This window comes from Periplaneta americana, chromosome 6 (assembly GCF_040183065.1).
Source record: "Periplaneta americana isolate PAMFEO1 chromosome 6, P.americana_PAMFEO1_priV1, whole genome shotgun sequence".
NCBI classification, from domain to species: domain Eukaryota; kingdom Metazoa; phylum Arthropoda; class Insecta; order Blattodea; family Blattidae; genus Periplaneta; species Periplaneta americana.
Genome location: NC_091122.1, coordinates 44,167,716 through 44,185,162, shown reverse-complemented (window position 1 = coordinate 44,185,162; position 17,447 = coordinate 44,167,716). Strand labels below are relative to the sequence as shown.

Here is a 17,447-nt window from a genome sequence, read left to right as displayed (position 1 = left end):
GTTTTTAAATAAATTTGCATTATTATATTGACATTTGGCACTATATTAACTGCAATATTATATTCTAGCAACTATTATGTTTCTTTCTTTCTTTCTTTCTTTCTTTCTTTCTTTCTTTCTTCCTTTCTTCCTTCCTTCCTTTCTTTCTTTCGTTTGTCTTTGTTTTGTTTTTATTTTGTATATGTATCAATGTAAGCCACCTATAATTTATTGGAAGCTTGCTTCTGTTGATGGTGGATTTAAAATAAAGTAAAGTAAAAACAAAAATCTGCGAAATACCTGCTCCAAAATACGTAAATATTTATTTTTCTGGCTCCCTTTTTGCTGCTTGCTTTCCAATTCCGGCGACCTCCTCTAATTGTCACAAGAACCTTGACTTACATTAGAAGATTCCGCTATAAAAGAACCCCAGGGTTCAATTTAAACTACCTCCCATTTACGAAATTATACAGACCTCTATCCTTTCCACACATTTCCACTCTTTTTTTTTTAATTCTACACATCTCCAAAGGGTTAACACTACCAATTTCAAAATCACAGCATTTTGAAGTTTCACATAAGAACTTTCCTCAGGATGGAAATCAATGCTACCACAATTTGGAATAGTTGGCCACACTACCACCCATCTAATGTAATTATGCAAACAGCGTACACCTATTAGCCCTCCTGTATATAAATAAGGGCGTAATAGGCCGTAATAAGAGCTATTACTACAAGAACCCGTATGTAGTACACTAAAGACATCCACTTTGTGGACTTATAATTTGAAAAAATTAAATTGCGGTTGGTGTTAACAAAAGGTTGAATAAGGTGGGAAGTGAGGTAGAGAAAGTTTTTCCAGAAAAGCAGTGAAATTATCTGATGTTGTGTTTGTTGTTGCATTTCCCCGCAAAGAGCGCCACCGTGTGATGCTAATGTGACGGACAACACGGATTCATGTCGTTATGGACAATTTAACACAACCGACGGATATATTTTTTCTTCCCCTCTCCGCTCGGAGCTCTTGATTTCTGGGCTCGCTGATAAAATTGCTTTTGTTATTCAAATTAGTTGAGACTTAAAATATACGTACAGACATCGAACTAAATCATTTTAGAACACCAGTTCCCTCTCTACAGTATGATATAAGAGTTTTGGATTAATAGGTTACTTTTACTGTATTAGTAATGTGATTTATTTCTGAAAAAAACAAACATTGCAGCGTCTCTTCTGTTCGAAATGCGGGGATAATGAACTTGTAAGAATGAAATATCGAAAAAAGAAAAAAATATATGATGTGCATATGGGCTATTCCATATGAAGTCGATCAGTAAAAAACCTCGCATTTTTTTATACTCTAATTTTTTCCCTACTTATACAAGGTGCTGAGGGGAGTGCATTTTCAAAAATATACTATCGAAAGTCAAACGGTTTTCGTATTATTGAGCGACAAATTTAGCGTATTTTATAAAAACAAGCTTCTTTCAGCGCTCAGAACTCTGGAACCATTTACTGCAGAACATTGAACGAGAGCTTATTTTGAAGCTGACATTTGGTAGGTTATGTTAAGAAGTAATCCTTATTTTTATTGTACACAGAGAGACAGATAATCTGATTTTACTTGCTTTTAGGCTTTTTGGCCATTTGTAAAAATGTAAAAAAATGTTGAGAAAAAAACTCGCATTATTAAGAGGGATTCGGCATTGTTTGCTTAGCGGTACGGCAATAAGTTTCGAGGGTATTAAATAAATTATTTTCACACGCCTAGACTTGAACGGTGCAGTACCGCACGCACTGGCCGAGAGCTGAAGATAAGCGAGCGTTGGGCGTCATTTTACTTCTGTGTTTATGAAAACCTGTGATAAAGCTAGCACAGCCATGCGCTGCTAGACGACACATCACGTGTTTGTCTCCTGGCCTTGCTTGTCTCGGCTATCTCCCGTCTCGCAGTCAGCTGGTTAGTTCACGCGCGTACTATTTATTTTCTTTATTTGATATTTTCAATATTTTCTTATCAACATACCATCAGTAAAAAATATGTGTTTATTTGTACTTTCAATGCGGAATCTAACTATATATTTTAAAAATATTTTTTTCCTAGCCAAAGGCGTCTTAATGAGGAAAAATCTTAATTTCTCCATTTCCATAAAAAGTAAGAAAATCTGTTTATATGTCAATATAAACTTTAATTTCCCAGCATCTAAATAAACCATGATTTTGATCATTGGGTGGAAGGGTTTCGGAGCTACAACAGTTTAAAGTTGCTAATTTTATGAAAATACGATAAATTAAAATATTTTAAATTTAAACACTATGAAGTTCTGATGCCTCAAACTTTGCACAAAGCATTGTATGACAGTTCTCTACGTACAAAAAAAAGTTTCATTGTATTTAGAAATTGTAAAGTCAATTTTCTCTATATTTCGGTCGATTTGAGATGGAATAGCACATATGTAGCTGAGACATGCACAACACCTCATAGATCGTCATGATGTCTTTTAAGCATTAATTGGTGATAGCGAGGTGGTATTTGGCGAGATGAGGCCGAGGATTCGCCATAGTTTATCATAAGGCAAATGCCAGGTAATCTGTTGGCGAATTCTCGGACTCACCCCATCTCACTATATCTCACCAAAAAAAAAAATTATAAAACATTGAAATTGAAAATTGTATAAAAATTGTAAAAAAAATTGAAATTGTATTTGTATATTTTCTTCAACATTCAAAATGGTGACAGTTCACTGTGCGGCGATGAAGCGTTTCCGTCATAACTCATAAACTTGTTAACTTTTTCATGTTCTCTCTCTTTTATTTTATTGTTAAAACTCATGTTTACAATACATTCCTTAATAAATAATATATATATATATATATATATATATATATATATATTATTTTGTATTAGAAGAAAATACTGATATTTGACCATTTTTAAAAATGAATTTATTTTTTATCAGACAATCTATCAAAGGTAGAGAAGTGATTTTGCATCATAATGTAGATATGACATGCATAAATAGACACAAAAAATTTCATCACATAATGTTGGATAGTTATGAGGGAAACGCTTCATCACTGCACAGTGAACTGAATTTTTAAAATAGAAATGTAAATTAAATCGTAAAAATATTTTTTCATATAGCAGAAGAACAGTGTTTTACATATACTAATTTTCATTATTGTACAAGATGCAATAATGAAGGAAAAAATGTATGTATGTATGTATGTATGTATGTATGTATGTATGTATGTATGTATGTATGTATGTATGTATTCACACTGCAAATGGGTATATGCCCGGTGGCAGTGGTAACTAATTACACTCAATAATGACAATTAATAATAAACACAACTAATAAAAAACAATAATTAATAATAACAATAATAATATTAGTAATAATATAATAATAATAATAATAATAATAATAATAATAATAATAATAATAATAATAATAATAATAATAATAATAATAATAATAACAAAGAGCATCCTAAATTAAATGAAGCATGGTCACTTAAAATAATATTTAAAGTAAATCTAATTCGTATCTTAACCCTAAGTTCGAACTAAAACCCACGAGTATGACTGGTTCATACCTGCACAAGTACCTTTCGGCACTACACTTATTTAGCTGTCAACTCACTCACTGCACTGATTCTACCTGATTTCACTAACACTTCTAACCATTTCACTGTTCAAATACTTTGCACAGCCACTTCACTGACACCAACACACTTCACTTACACAATAGACTTCACTGACACTACACACTTCACTGACACAACACACTTCCAAAATTTTGCTGCTGTAAGCTGTACCTAACCCCTTAATAATGGATTAAAATTTTGTATGTCAATTTTGAATATGTCATATCTCTTGTAGGTGAAAAGTAGTATGTTAATCAGCCTTGTGTGATGTTCCTCCCTTAGCTTGAATAAAATTAAATTTGAAAAAAACTGGCACTTAGCACATTTAGAATGTTAGACGTCAATTTCTAAAAATTCTATTAGGCCTACGCTTTTTTGTTTAGGAACACGATCCCTAACACCAGTAAAATTCTCGGTATTTATACTGTTTACTCTCTGTATATACAGATATAAAAACAATTGACGAATTTTAATATTTTGTGAAAAGACACTCCTAACGCTTAAATCATATTTTGAGTAACTGACATACCGTACATTGAACTGCAATTACTTCTTCATATTTGAAGATATCGTCTTACTATATTAATTATGGTGTTGATAGAACGTCATGAAACTGCCTCTTAAATTAACCACCGTATGCGTTTGTATATATGTCCCATTTGTCGCGATCAGCGTCAATATCTGAGTCGCAAATAAAACATAAAAAAACCCACCTGAAATCATTGTTTTGCTGAAATCACAAACAATTCTTATGGGAAAAGCGTTCAAATATTAGGACAATTTGAATTCGTGATTCTGAGTATCTCAAATAAAATAGCCTCAGCATTCAGGGAGATCACAGTATAATTACGTAACTATCAACATTGATTCAATTTAGTACAGAAGGGAGCTGTGTTTTAATTAATTGGGATAAGAACTTAATTATAACTAATGAGGATGCTTTGTAAAGTGGTCTGAAGCCGAATTTAAGGTCCGAAACCACCATTTAGTGACGTCAAGCGACGCTCGGTTTCTGCTTTTATCTCTGTCATAACTTCGATAATTTATTGGAGTAAATTTCTATGATAATTTTCTTTAAAGATCAACCATGATAATGAGGGACGAAAGGTATTATTATTTCTTCTTTTGTCTCAAAACCAAACAAGTGTGGAAAATGTAGGGGAGAGTTGGGTAATATCGGACATCGGGTAATATCGGACAGTGAGTTTCTTTCATCTACCACCAGATGATAGTACCTGAATGACATGGTTACGTTTCTGTGATGTCGCATACAGAAACGTAACCATGTTATTCAGGTACTACCATCTGGTGGTAGATGAAAGAAATGCACTGTCCGATATTACCCGATGTCCGATACTACCCATACTCTCCACTAAATGGTGTATATCCATCCAGTAATAATTTCAGCTGCTGGAATAGTTCCGCGATTATTTGCCCCTCTATGAGACATTTTTGAAACAACTGTCATTTCATGAACTCTGGCATATTTAACTTTTGAAATACATATACAAGAAGCTACCCGAATGAACAATATGGAATAATAATTCATAAAGTTGTAGGCCTATTCCTATCATACGAGTTTTGTTCCCCGGGTGAATACATGAGTTAAATTCTATAAGTGTGTGTGTGCAAAAACAATAATAATATATGGCGTTGTTAGCAGAAGAGGAAATGATACTAAAGAATATGCTAATGGAGCTAAATGACAGCTGAGCAGTATGGGATGAAGATAAATGCAAGTAAGACGAAGACCATGGTCATAGGAAGAAAAATACAGAAGATAAACTTGCGAATTCTAAATGAAGCAGTAGAGCAAGTGGACAGCTTCAAATACTTGGGGTGTACTATAAACAGTAACATGAGCTGCAGCCAGGAAGTCAAAAGGAAGATAGCAATGGCCAAGAAAGCGTTTGGTATAAAAAGCAGCATCTTCTGCGGACCTCTGGAAAAAGAACTAAAGAAGAGACTAGTGAAGTGCTTAGTATGGAGTATGGCATTGTATGGGACAGGAACATGGACATTACGACGAAGTGAAGAGAATCGAATAGAAGCGTGGATATGAAGAATGGAACGTGTGAAGTGGACAGACAGAATAAGAACTGAAGTTATGTTGGAAAGAGTGGGTGAAGAAAGAATGATGCTGAAACTGATCAGGAAGAAGAAAAGGAATTGGTTGGGTCACTAGCTGAGAAGAAACTGCCTACTGAAGGATGCATTAGAAGGAATGGTGAACGGGAGAAGAGTTTGGGGTAGAAGAAGATATCAGATGATAGACGACATCGTATGAAGGAACGAAGAGGAAGGTAGAAAATAGGAAAGATTGAAGAAAGCTGGGTTTGCAGTGAAATGTCTGGCCTTGGACAGAACACTAAAGAGAAGTGGAAGAGAAGGCCGAATGGCCTTAACTCTGCCAGTTAAAATAAACCATTATTATTATTATTATTATTATTATTATTATTATTATTATTATTAAATGAATGAATGAATGGATAAATAATACTAGCTTTTGATGTATTTTATTTGTGTAGAAAATTATTTGCAATAAGGGTTCGAAGTTTAATTTATCTCAAAACTCATTTTTATGACTTATCTTCCTTTACCCAAACATCATCGAATTTGCCTTGTATAATTTATTTCTCAGCTGATGAGGACGATGATGATGATGTATAATAATAATAATAATAATAATAATAATAATAATAATAATAATAATACTTACTTACTGGCTTTTAAGGAACCCGAAGGTTCATTGCCGCCCTCACATAAGCCCGCCATTGGTCCCTATCCTGAGCAAGATTAATCCATTCTCTATTATCATATCCCACCTCCCTCAAATCCACTTAATTTTAATAATAATAATAATAATAATAATAATAATAATAATAATAATAATAATATAAAACAATATTTATGTACGCGAGTTCAATTCTCAGCTTATATGGCTAAAGTGAAGAATAGGCCACGTTAAGGTTTTTCGAATAGGAAATTTGTTTAATCTCCTGAGAGAACCGGCTCACCATTGTGACACTACATATTTCTATGAACACAAAATATAGCAAAATAAATTATATATAGCACTATAAATTAAGGAGCTGGGTATCCTCAGATATCATTTAACCCTGAAGATGAGGAAGATGAACATCCTCGAAACGTCGGTGGATCACCAACTTATGACCTGGCTGGAAGCCCGAGAAAATTTCGAATTATCACGTCGCCAGGAAAGCTTCAGCAGTTATTTCAAAGAGTTTAGAATTTAAACCAAAGGGCAGAGGTGAAAATGAGTTGTTTATTCTGTGACAACCGGGGTCTCAGTCCACCCGCCCCGAATCGTGTCTTTATTATATTAGTGAAAATAAGGCACAGGCTACTAAAAACGCCTGTTAAATACAAATTGAAGTACACCATTCCTAAATAAAATATCATATACGTGGAGACGTACTACCACCATTTGAAAAATAAAAAGACGGAACGAAATATCCCTTGTTTGCTAATGAAATTAAATTCCTATCTAACCTTGATCATTGGCAGCGGGGCTACTTTTTACTGCTAGTAGGCCAACTTGTCACTCATCATACCCTTCCTAAACTTGTCACTAACAGTGGGGGTACTTGTCACTGGCAGCGGGACTGCTTGTCACAGATAGTAGGGATACTTGTCACTAACATGGGGCTACTTGTCTCTGACAGTGTTTCCATTACTTCCTGCCTACACATATACACACTTGAGTAACGACTTTTCATCTGCAGCTGTTGGCAACATACAAGTGGGCTCACTAATTAATCTGCATCAGTAAACAGAAATTGTGGCGGAATCGTTTAGAAAAACAGTAGCAAAATCCGATTTATAATAATAATTATTATTTATTTACTAATATTTAATGTGCTGTACAATAGCCAGGGCCAATAACAGTTCAGCACAAAGCAATTCATTACAAAAATATTAACAATGATATAAATTACAATAAAAATACGTTGGAATAATTATTTAAAATAATGACAAAAAGTGATGATAATTGAAAATGAAAGAATTGAATCATATAAATGAATATAATACAAATGATATAGAAGATGATGAGAATAATATTATAATACATATCTAAACAAAAGACATAAATTAATAACCGACATAAAACTCCAAAAAGTATACACCACACATTAAATGGATCCAGTTCAATCCATACAAATTAGCATATTTTATGCATCTGCAGACCGAAGAGAGAGATTTAGAATTTCTATTATAAAAATTTTGTGGAATCGTAAACCGTTAGCAGGAATACGAAGACTGATATTGCTTAAAAAGGATTCACAATCAATATCCCCTTAAGACTTTACAAAAATATGAATAATCTAGATCTTGACGTCTTGTAAATAAACTACAGCAATTAAAATATTTGCACTTAATCTCATATTTATAATCATCGGAATTGGGTAAAAATAAGAACACAAGGAAATAAATTTTCTTTGAATATTCTCAATTTAGCCGAGTCAGTAGAAGTAATGGAGTTCCATACAACAGATGCATATTCAAGCTTGGATCTGACCAACGTATAGTATACAATTAATAGACACATGGGAGTATAAAAAGAATAAGTTATAGATCTAATTATTAGATCAAGCATTCTTAATGAATGGGTATAAATATATTGCACATGATCATGCAAATATAGGGGAGAGTCGGGTAGTATCGGACATCGGGTAGTATCGGACAATGCGTTTCTTTCATCTACCACCATATGGTAGTACCTGAATGACATGGTTACGTTTCTCTATGCGACATCACAGAAACGTAACCATGTCAATCAGGTACTATCATCGTGTGGTAGATGAAAGAAACTCACTGTCCGATATTACCCGATGTCCGATACTACCTGACTCTCTCCTAATTTCGAATCAAGTAGGACACCAAGATCTCTAATGCAATCTTTCCTAGTAATTATGACATTATTAAGAGAATAATTAAATTTTAGGGAAGTAGTTTTTCGTGAGAATGAAATGACAAAATTTGTAGATTGATTGATTTTCATTTCATTTTCAACATACCATAGATGATAATTTATTTTATTTATTTATTTATTTATTTAGAATATTAACGTGCAAAACAACAGCACAAGGCCAATTAAAGTTTAGCACGATACAAAAGAGAACAAAACAACAAATGATGATGAGAATGAATGATAGAAAATGGCAATGAGATGAAATACAAACAATATAATAGTCTACATCAATCATAGATCAAATAAAAATTATAAAAATATAATAAGATAATTGAAATAATGGAATAGTCTATATTAATCAATTGACCAAATGTAAGGAAAAAAAATGGACAAATAATTATTAAAATTAGATCAGTGAGTTAAAACTCGAAAAGTATATACTACACATTAAATGGATCCAAGTTGAATCCATGCAAATTAGCATATTTAATACATCTGCAGACCGGAGACAGAGATTTAGAATTCCTATTATAAAACAATTTATGAAATCTTAAACCATTAGCTGGAATACGAAGACTGATATTGTTTATGGAAGATTCACAATCAGTATCACCCTTAATGACTTTTTTATTTTGATGTACCGAAGTACATATGATATTTCCATGCAGATATTCTGCTTCATCAGATGATGACAGAGAGATGGAACGGAGAAAAATTCTCTCCGGCGCCGGGATTTGAACCCGGGTTTTCAGCTCTCCGTGCTGATGCTTTAACCACTAAGCCACACCGGATACAATCTCGACGCCGTTTAGAATCGTCTCAGATTAAGCTCCATCTCTTGGGTTCCCTCTGGTGGCCGCCCTCTGCACTACGTCATAGATGTCTATGCACGCAGGACCGAAGTCCATACATGTGTAGAGGTGCACTCAGATGAGTGACTGGTTGGCCGGGGTCCGACGGTGGAGCTTAATCTGAGACGATTCTAAACGGCGTCGAGATTGTATCCGGTGTGGCTTAGTGGTTAAAGCATCAGCACGGAGAGCTGAAAACCCGGGTTCAAATCCCGGCGCCGGAGAGAATTTTTCTCCGTTCCATCTCTCTGTCATCATCTGATGAAGCAGAATATCTGCATGGAAATATCATATGTACTTCGGTACATCAAAATAAATATGATATGCGTAATAAATCACTTTGTGATTTAAAGACGGCGCCCATACCGTCGGACCCCGGCCAACCAGTCACTCATCTGAGTGCACCTCTACACATGTATGGACTTCGGTCCTGCGTGCATAGACATCTATGACGTAGTGCAGAGGGCGGCCACCAGAGGGAACCCAAGAGATGGAGCTTAATCTGAGACGATTCTAAACGGCGTCGAGATTGTATCCGGTGTGGCTTAGTGGTTAAAGCATCAGCACGGAGAGCTGAAAACCCGGGTTCAAATCCCGGCGCCGGAGAGAATTTTTCTCCGTTCCATCTCTCTGTCATCACTTAATGACTTTACAAAAAAATAAATAATCAAGATCCTGACGTCTGGTGAACAAACTACCGCAATTGAAATATTTGCATTTAATCTCATAGTTATAATCGGAATTTGGTAAAAATCTATAAGTACACAAGGAAATAAATTTTCTTTGAATATTCTCCAATTTAGCCGAGTCAGTGGGAGTAATGGAGTTCCATACAACAGATGCATATTCAAGTTTGGATCTAACCAACGTATAGTATAAAATTAATAAACACATGGGAGTGGAAAAAGAATAAGTTATAGACCTAATTAGACCAAGCATTCTTAAGGAATGGGTGTAAATATATTGCACATGATCATGGAAATATAATTTTGAATCAAGTAAGACACCAAGATCTCTAATACAATCTTTCTTAGTAATTACGACATTACTAAGAGAATAATTAAATTTTTGGGAAGTAGTTTTCAGTGAGAAGGAAATAAAAGTTTTGGATTGATTAATTTTCATTCCATTTTCAACAGACCATTGTAAAATTGAATTAATGTCATTTTGAAGAATTTGACAATCAGCCGAACTATTAATTTTACGGAAGATTTTGATAATAAATAATAATAATAATAATAATAATAATAATAATAATAATAATAATAATAATAATAATAATAATAGCAATAACAATAATAACAATACAATGTTTTATTTATTCTGACAGAAGTAAGCCTGTAAGGCCTTCTCTTCCACTCAACCAGAGTTATCATATTTGTAATCTTGCAACGCTTGATTAGAAACTTACATTCGTGTAAATATTGTCGCAATTATATAATGGAGTAAAATAAACAAAAAAAATGCTTAAAGATAAATAAAAAAGTAGAACTATGTAGAGGTTACTAAAAAGAAATGAAGTCCATGTACTGAACTGTCAGTATATAGGATATTGGTGTAATAAAAGAAAGCAGTATTTAAGCACGCGAATACAACATTCTTGATTACTTACTTTCACCACCTCTTCCAGCACAAATATTTATTAGTGACATAATCAAACGTTATAGCCCGTCAATAGTTTCTATTACAAGAAATGCATGCACAGATGCATTCCATAACCTGACACGATAAGTTCTACAATTAATACGATGGAATGGATAAATCAGACACTCCTCCATGTTCACGACACATCAAACTAGTGTATTTCTTTTATTTTATAAATTATTATGTATTAATACGTACATTAGAGTCAATTAAATCATTACTGTCAATTACAGTATATGTTATGTGTATGTAAACTGCTTAGACTTAAATTATGTTACAAAATGTAATTCTGTGTATATTATGATTAAATACACTCATTCAGAAGACTTCTTAAAGCAGTACCTATACTAGAACCCATTAGTAAGATACGAACTTTCTGTTGTTTAAGAACAAAAATAAGGAAATATTCTCAAGTTCAATAACAGTATGCGTGCTATTGTTATGTAATACACTTGTGTTGCTTTCCAACCCAATTAATTGTCATGAACATGAAACATATTAAATAATAGACTAGTTGACAATAATTGTTCACTTTCAATAATTTTTACGATCCAATCTATTACTGTAATTTATGGGAAAGAAGCCATCAGTGGACCATCTAATGATTTCTTATTTTATCTAACAAAGGCAATGCCTTAAAATTCCGTTCATAGGGTTGAACAATTAAATTACTAATAAGGAATGATAAAATGAAGTTTTAGGGCTGCACCCTATTTATATCTGTTTAAAGATTAGCTCATATAAAATTCGGCTAATGGTTCAATGAAGGCGACAGGGTTCTATGAACGGACCATCGTGTTCCCATGAATGGACCAAAAGGAAATTTTTTTAAATATCTCAAAATAATGTCAACAAAGGAAAAATCATAAAAATGAATAAACATAAATTCGATTACTGGATGTTGAATTTAATTTTAATCCAATTTTAAACGTATTTTGAAACTGAAAATCATGAAAAATACAGTCCTTGTCATTTCAATATTTTAAAGTTTTAAGCTATATCAAATTAGCTAATACAGTAGTTATAAATGTTAGCATACAACTTTAAATTACATGACAGCAACATAATGATGTGATTTTACATATAACATTATTTTCTGGAGTCTGAGATTATTATTATATTGTAGATAACATAGTCTTCCTGTTCAAGACACACATGCCACACAAAGTATTTCTTTCGACTCACTCTAACATTTGCACATGAGCTTCATGTACCAATTTCCTACAAGACATAGGCTACATTGAATCATATTTTCCTCTATGGTTTCTTCACACATGGAACAAAACCAGGAGTCTTGATTTTGATTGCTTCCTGAAGAGAATTGGTTTTCATGAATGATCCATTTTAAAATGCAATCCATTCATGGGAACTCCAGCTGGTCCATCCATAGCGACTTCGCCATTTTCTAATCACACTTTAAGCGCGCTGAGAGGTTATACAAAATTTATGGATATAGAACTAAAAATGAAGCAGACAGAACACTGCTTCCAGTTATATATGTCATTTCATAACTTAATGTCATTAAGCCAATCTACTCTGTACTTAAAGTTACTTTAAAATTACAGTAAAAATAACGAAAACATATCTGAGCTTCTTGTTCAGCCCACGTGTTTGCTGCCGCCACCAAAGACAACTCAGGAGTGATACACACTAGGGGGAACCTTGAGGTGACGTTTCACGCATACGCAGTCAATATGACCAAGAATATGGCAACGGTTCATCGATGGCTGCTTTCTCCTATACCTGTGGGTATGCTAGCCACACTTAATTTAGTAAATGTGACTTGCTGGCGACGAATTTAAAATTTACAGATGCAAGTGTTGAAGAATTTTCAGCGTTCCAGAAGAACTCTGTGTCCATGTTTCGAAACTTCTAGGTTCCATATTTATTTTAAGAAAATAATAAAAGCGCGGCGATAAGTTTTGTTTCTCTTTCACTATGCTATGGAGGGAGGAAATAGGAGAATGTGTTATTTTTGACATAACGATAGTTGAATAAAATCGTAAAATCAAACATTAAGGACAAACATTTGAATGTGTTGCGATATTTTTGGTAGTTGCACTGTCGTATCACAGATGAAAAAACAACTACGACACAGTGCAAATACCCAAAAATATCGCTTCACACTGAATACTAAGAAAGTCTTATCACAATTACTAAAAATATAAGTTATGTGTAAAGAACTGAAGAAATCAAATATGTAGGTGCTGCAAGCAGAAAATGTCCAAAACATGAATGTCATTATTATTGTTGTTATTTATGATGATAATGCTGCTGCTGCTGCTGCTGCTGCTGATGATGATGATGATGATGATGATGATGATGTCTATTAGCCGTACAACATCTCACCCAGACTTTTTCCATAATCGAACCATGATTTTCTCAATTACGAAACTGTTCACTAAGAAGTGCTGAACATCATGCCAAATTTAACAAAAATCTGTTTATCTGGGCAGGGCTACAAATTCTTAACGATAAAAATGGAGAACCTGATATAATCTAATCCTTCTAATTCTTTTCAATGAATTCAAAAGGTGAAATAACTGCGTTTTGCAAACCTTGTTAAGAATGACGATGAAGATACACGAGACCAGAGATCTGTTGTGCATACTAAATATATATGCTTATATGTCCCGAACCATCTCCACTACATTCTATTTACCGTAGTATTGATGTGGAATTACCACACAATTCTCCCACTGGTTACGTCTATATTATGGCTGATAAAGAAGGCAATACGATGTGAAAACAGACATCACTTGTGCTAGCAATGAATGTCAGAGGAAACTGAACTGTCGAGATGGAAAGTAAATATGAAAATGAGACTTTTGCAAACGTGGATTTGTTTTCTTACAGCAGAACATGGTTATAAGATGCGTAACATATTGCTGATATTTGCATATGTGTTGTAATTAAATGGTTGTTTTTACTGTTTACTTTTGTCGTATGATTCCTGACGAGTAAAAAGTTCCCTATTGCTTTCTTTACGTTGATTTGCTTATAAAATACTCCTACTGAGCTTAGCTTTAAATAAATATCAACCATTGACAATAAACATTTCAATTAAACTATTTGATTTAGATCATTTTCTTATGAACACCACAATGTTGAATGAATAAAAGTGGGAGAACATATCAACGTGTCGAATTGGTTAAAACTGGTTCAGGATATATTCAGAGATTTTAAGGTGTTAAATTATACTAGTACAAAAAACTTTTCTAACGAATTGAAATTTAGTTTTACGGTTTTCCTCGTATTACAGATAAAACGTATTTATTTACATACTTATTGATTTTTTAGTTGTCTTTATTTTTATGTACGTATTATACCCTTCATATGTATTTCGCAGTCCGTATATTTAATGAAAGATTTGTTATTCGAACATCGCATTCACTTGTATTTTCTCATTATAAACTATAAAGTGATAACCTTAAGTTAAAATTGTATTAATGTTTCCTTTTATTTTATGCAATAGGAAAGTTAAATATTGAATTACTGTAGTGAGACGCCCAAGAAGAAGATGGGAAAATGAAGAAATTGTAAATGTTTCCTATATGGACGGAATAGACCATATCGGCCTACCATGAAGATGACGATGATGATGATTATGATGTTGAATTATTGTAACTGATTTCGAATAAATAGTCAACTTGATTTTTTTTTTATTTTAGCTTGATTTATTTGAGTAAGAATTCGAAAATGATGCACTTGCATTGTCTGGATCAAGTGATTCAGGAATGTTGGATATAAACAAAATCCGTCTGCTAAGTTCTGGTGGAAAAAGATATTATAAAGGCAGACAGAAGATAGGTCGCATGAAGAAATGAAGAAAATATGGGTCAGATAGACAAAAGTAAAGACAGCTGAACAGAACTGAAAGCAGATGTACAAAAGGCGGGATAAATAAATAGAAGACACTAAAGATGATCAGAAGACAGGACAGATGAACAGAAGATAGGATAGATTGACAGAAGACAGAGTAGATGAACAAAATTTAGGATAGATGGCCAGAACACAGGACAGATGCGCAGAAGATAGGGTAGATGTTCAGAAAACGGGATAGATGACAGAAGACGACATGACAAATAGAGAGAAGGCAGGATAGATTGACAGAAGGCAAGATAAATTTACAGAAGCCAGGATAGATGAGCAGAAGTTACGCAAGATTGACATATGCCAGGATAGATGACAGAAGACAGGATACTTACCATAGAAAGTATTCATTCTACAGAAGCGTTAGAGTGCGGCAGAGAAAGACAAATTTTGTCAATTTTTGCTATGTTTTGAAACATGAGTTGATGGTTAAGATTTTTAGCATTCTTCTATTTGTTTCCAAAATTCTAGAATTGGCAACTTAATTAATTATGGCGATTTTTTTAACGGAGGAAAATTTGGGCAAAAGAGTAAATGAGGAAAATTTGGGCAAAAGAGTAAATAAGATTGTTCAAAGATCAAGCATTTAACTTGAGCCCCTAATTAACAAATTTAAGTCGAAAATGAATTCTGAAATGGTACAAAATGACTGTAATCTGTAACTGACAACCCAAATTACCTTTCGCCTCGTTTCTCTTCTCTCTAATCACGATGTAAGTACCATTTCACTTCTCTGTGGCACGCAAAGTATACCCCTTCATAGAGCATCTTGTATTCTTGTTACTCCTCATCTTTTACCATCTCCACCTCGCGACAATGGAATTCCTTGTCGCAAAGTATTAGGGGTTGCATGACAGTAAACACTTTAAAAAATAGCTTAGTCTAAAGGATAACCTTCTTAGCAGTTCACTCTAATTATACTAACTTAAACTGTCACTGATCACATGGTAACTTCTTTCTTTAGACATATATCCTGATAGCACTGTATTTTCACAATTGTCTCATAATAATCTCTTTCTATTGTTTAACATTATTTGAAATATGTCAACATTCTATGTATACTAGTTTAATTCTGCTACACAGTTTGTATTTTACTGTTTAATTAATAAATAACTCTTGTATACACGTAACTCTTTGTAGCTTATAAGTTCATTTATACGTATTTTTTTAGTATGTATACTTTTTGCTGGTTGAGTGGAAGAGAAGGCCTTACGGCCTTAACTCTGCCAGTCAAAATAAATTATTATAAAGAAGTAGAGAAGCTCTTGTGTGATTGTATGGTTATGAATGAGAGAGAGGGAGAGATTCCTAAAAGGCTGGTGAATCCAGGAATGCTTATTTCATCACTCTTGAACGCAAAATTGAAGGTTATTGTGCCCACAAAACAATAGAACATAGCTATTTCGAATCACTGGGCTTGGGAGTTTCTCAGAATGTTAGGCTCCTTGTTCTGTTCTAAGAGTAAATAATTGTCCATCAGTAATAAGTAGGGAAAAAACACACCGAAAAACCCTTAGGGCTACATGTTTGCAGTTATTTTAAAAACAAATCCTGCAGAAAAGTATATTTTATTATCCGTGTACTAAAAAGGATAAATGTTCATTTTCACTCTTGCTTAAAAAAGTCCCTTGTGCAGGCGTTTGTATTTCCCTATACTGACATTTTACTGACTGACCTCTCCAGCGACAACAAAACGAAACTTCAACGTGCTCATAATTTGTGTGTACGTTTTGTAAGCAATGTTCGTAAATATGATCATATTACCCCATCCCTGGAAACAATAGGTTGGCTTAAACTAGATAAGAAAAGAAATTTACATTCACTTCTCCTTCTCTTCGAAATCTTGAACTCTTCTATTCCTTCGTACCTGTCGTCTCGCTTCACTTACCTTTCTTCCCACCACAATCTGAACACACGCTCTCGCCATGAAACAATACTAACAATACCATCCCATCGCACCTCCTCATACTCATCCTCTTTCACAATAGCCCTGCCAAGACTCTGGAATTCGTTACCTGCTAGCATCAGGGACTGTCGAAATAAAATTGAATTCAAACGCAAACTTACTAGGCACTTGGTCAGTAATTGAGACTCGTTCAGACATGGCTTCTTGCAAATAGTTCTCTTAATCTATCACCAAAATATTTCAATATCCTGTAATTTCATCACTATAGAATTTTGTTATTGTAGTAGGTTTAATTTGTAATTCAGTAAATACAAAATTATTCTTTGTTCTTAACTTCTACGATAAAATATCTAGCTTTCATTAATCAGGTAATCTTGTCATACTTTAATTTTTATTGTAATTGTAATTGTAAATTTAATATTAATTGTAATGTTATTCTTCATATTATAGTTGTAATCCCCTGGTAGAGGGGCAGAAAAGGCCTGACGGCCTTATCTCTACCAGGTTAAATAAATAAATACTAATACTAATACATCTCTTTTCGTTTGAAAAATCCCTACACATGGCAACACTGCAAGTTAATCTTTAGCCGTTGAGTGCACCGTGACGGTTT

The 17,447-nt window shown here is 33.6% G+C and overlaps 1 protein-coding gene and 3 non-coding genes across 5 annotated transcripts in view; 3 read left to right on the top strand and 1 right to left on the bottom strand.

The window, feature by feature from the left end:
- Positions 1 to 17,447, top strand: part of Lim1 (LIM homeobox 1) — a 539,144-nt gene that overhangs the window by 138,680 nt on the left and 383,017 nt on the right. The window lies entirely within an intron of this gene.
- Positions 9,280 to 9,351, bottom strand: TRNAS-GGA (transfer RNA serine (anticodon GGA)). The gene has a single exon. It is a non-coding gene; the product is annotated as a tRNA-Ser (tRNA).
- On the top strand, positions 9,564 to 9,635 carry TRNAS-GGA (transfer RNA serine (anticodon GGA)). Its single transcript has one exon. It is a non-coding gene; the product is annotated as a tRNA-Ser (tRNA).
- On the top strand, positions 9,946 to 10,017 carry TRNAS-GGA (transfer RNA serine (anticodon GGA)). Its single transcript has one exon. It is a non-coding gene; the product is annotated as a tRNA-Ser (tRNA).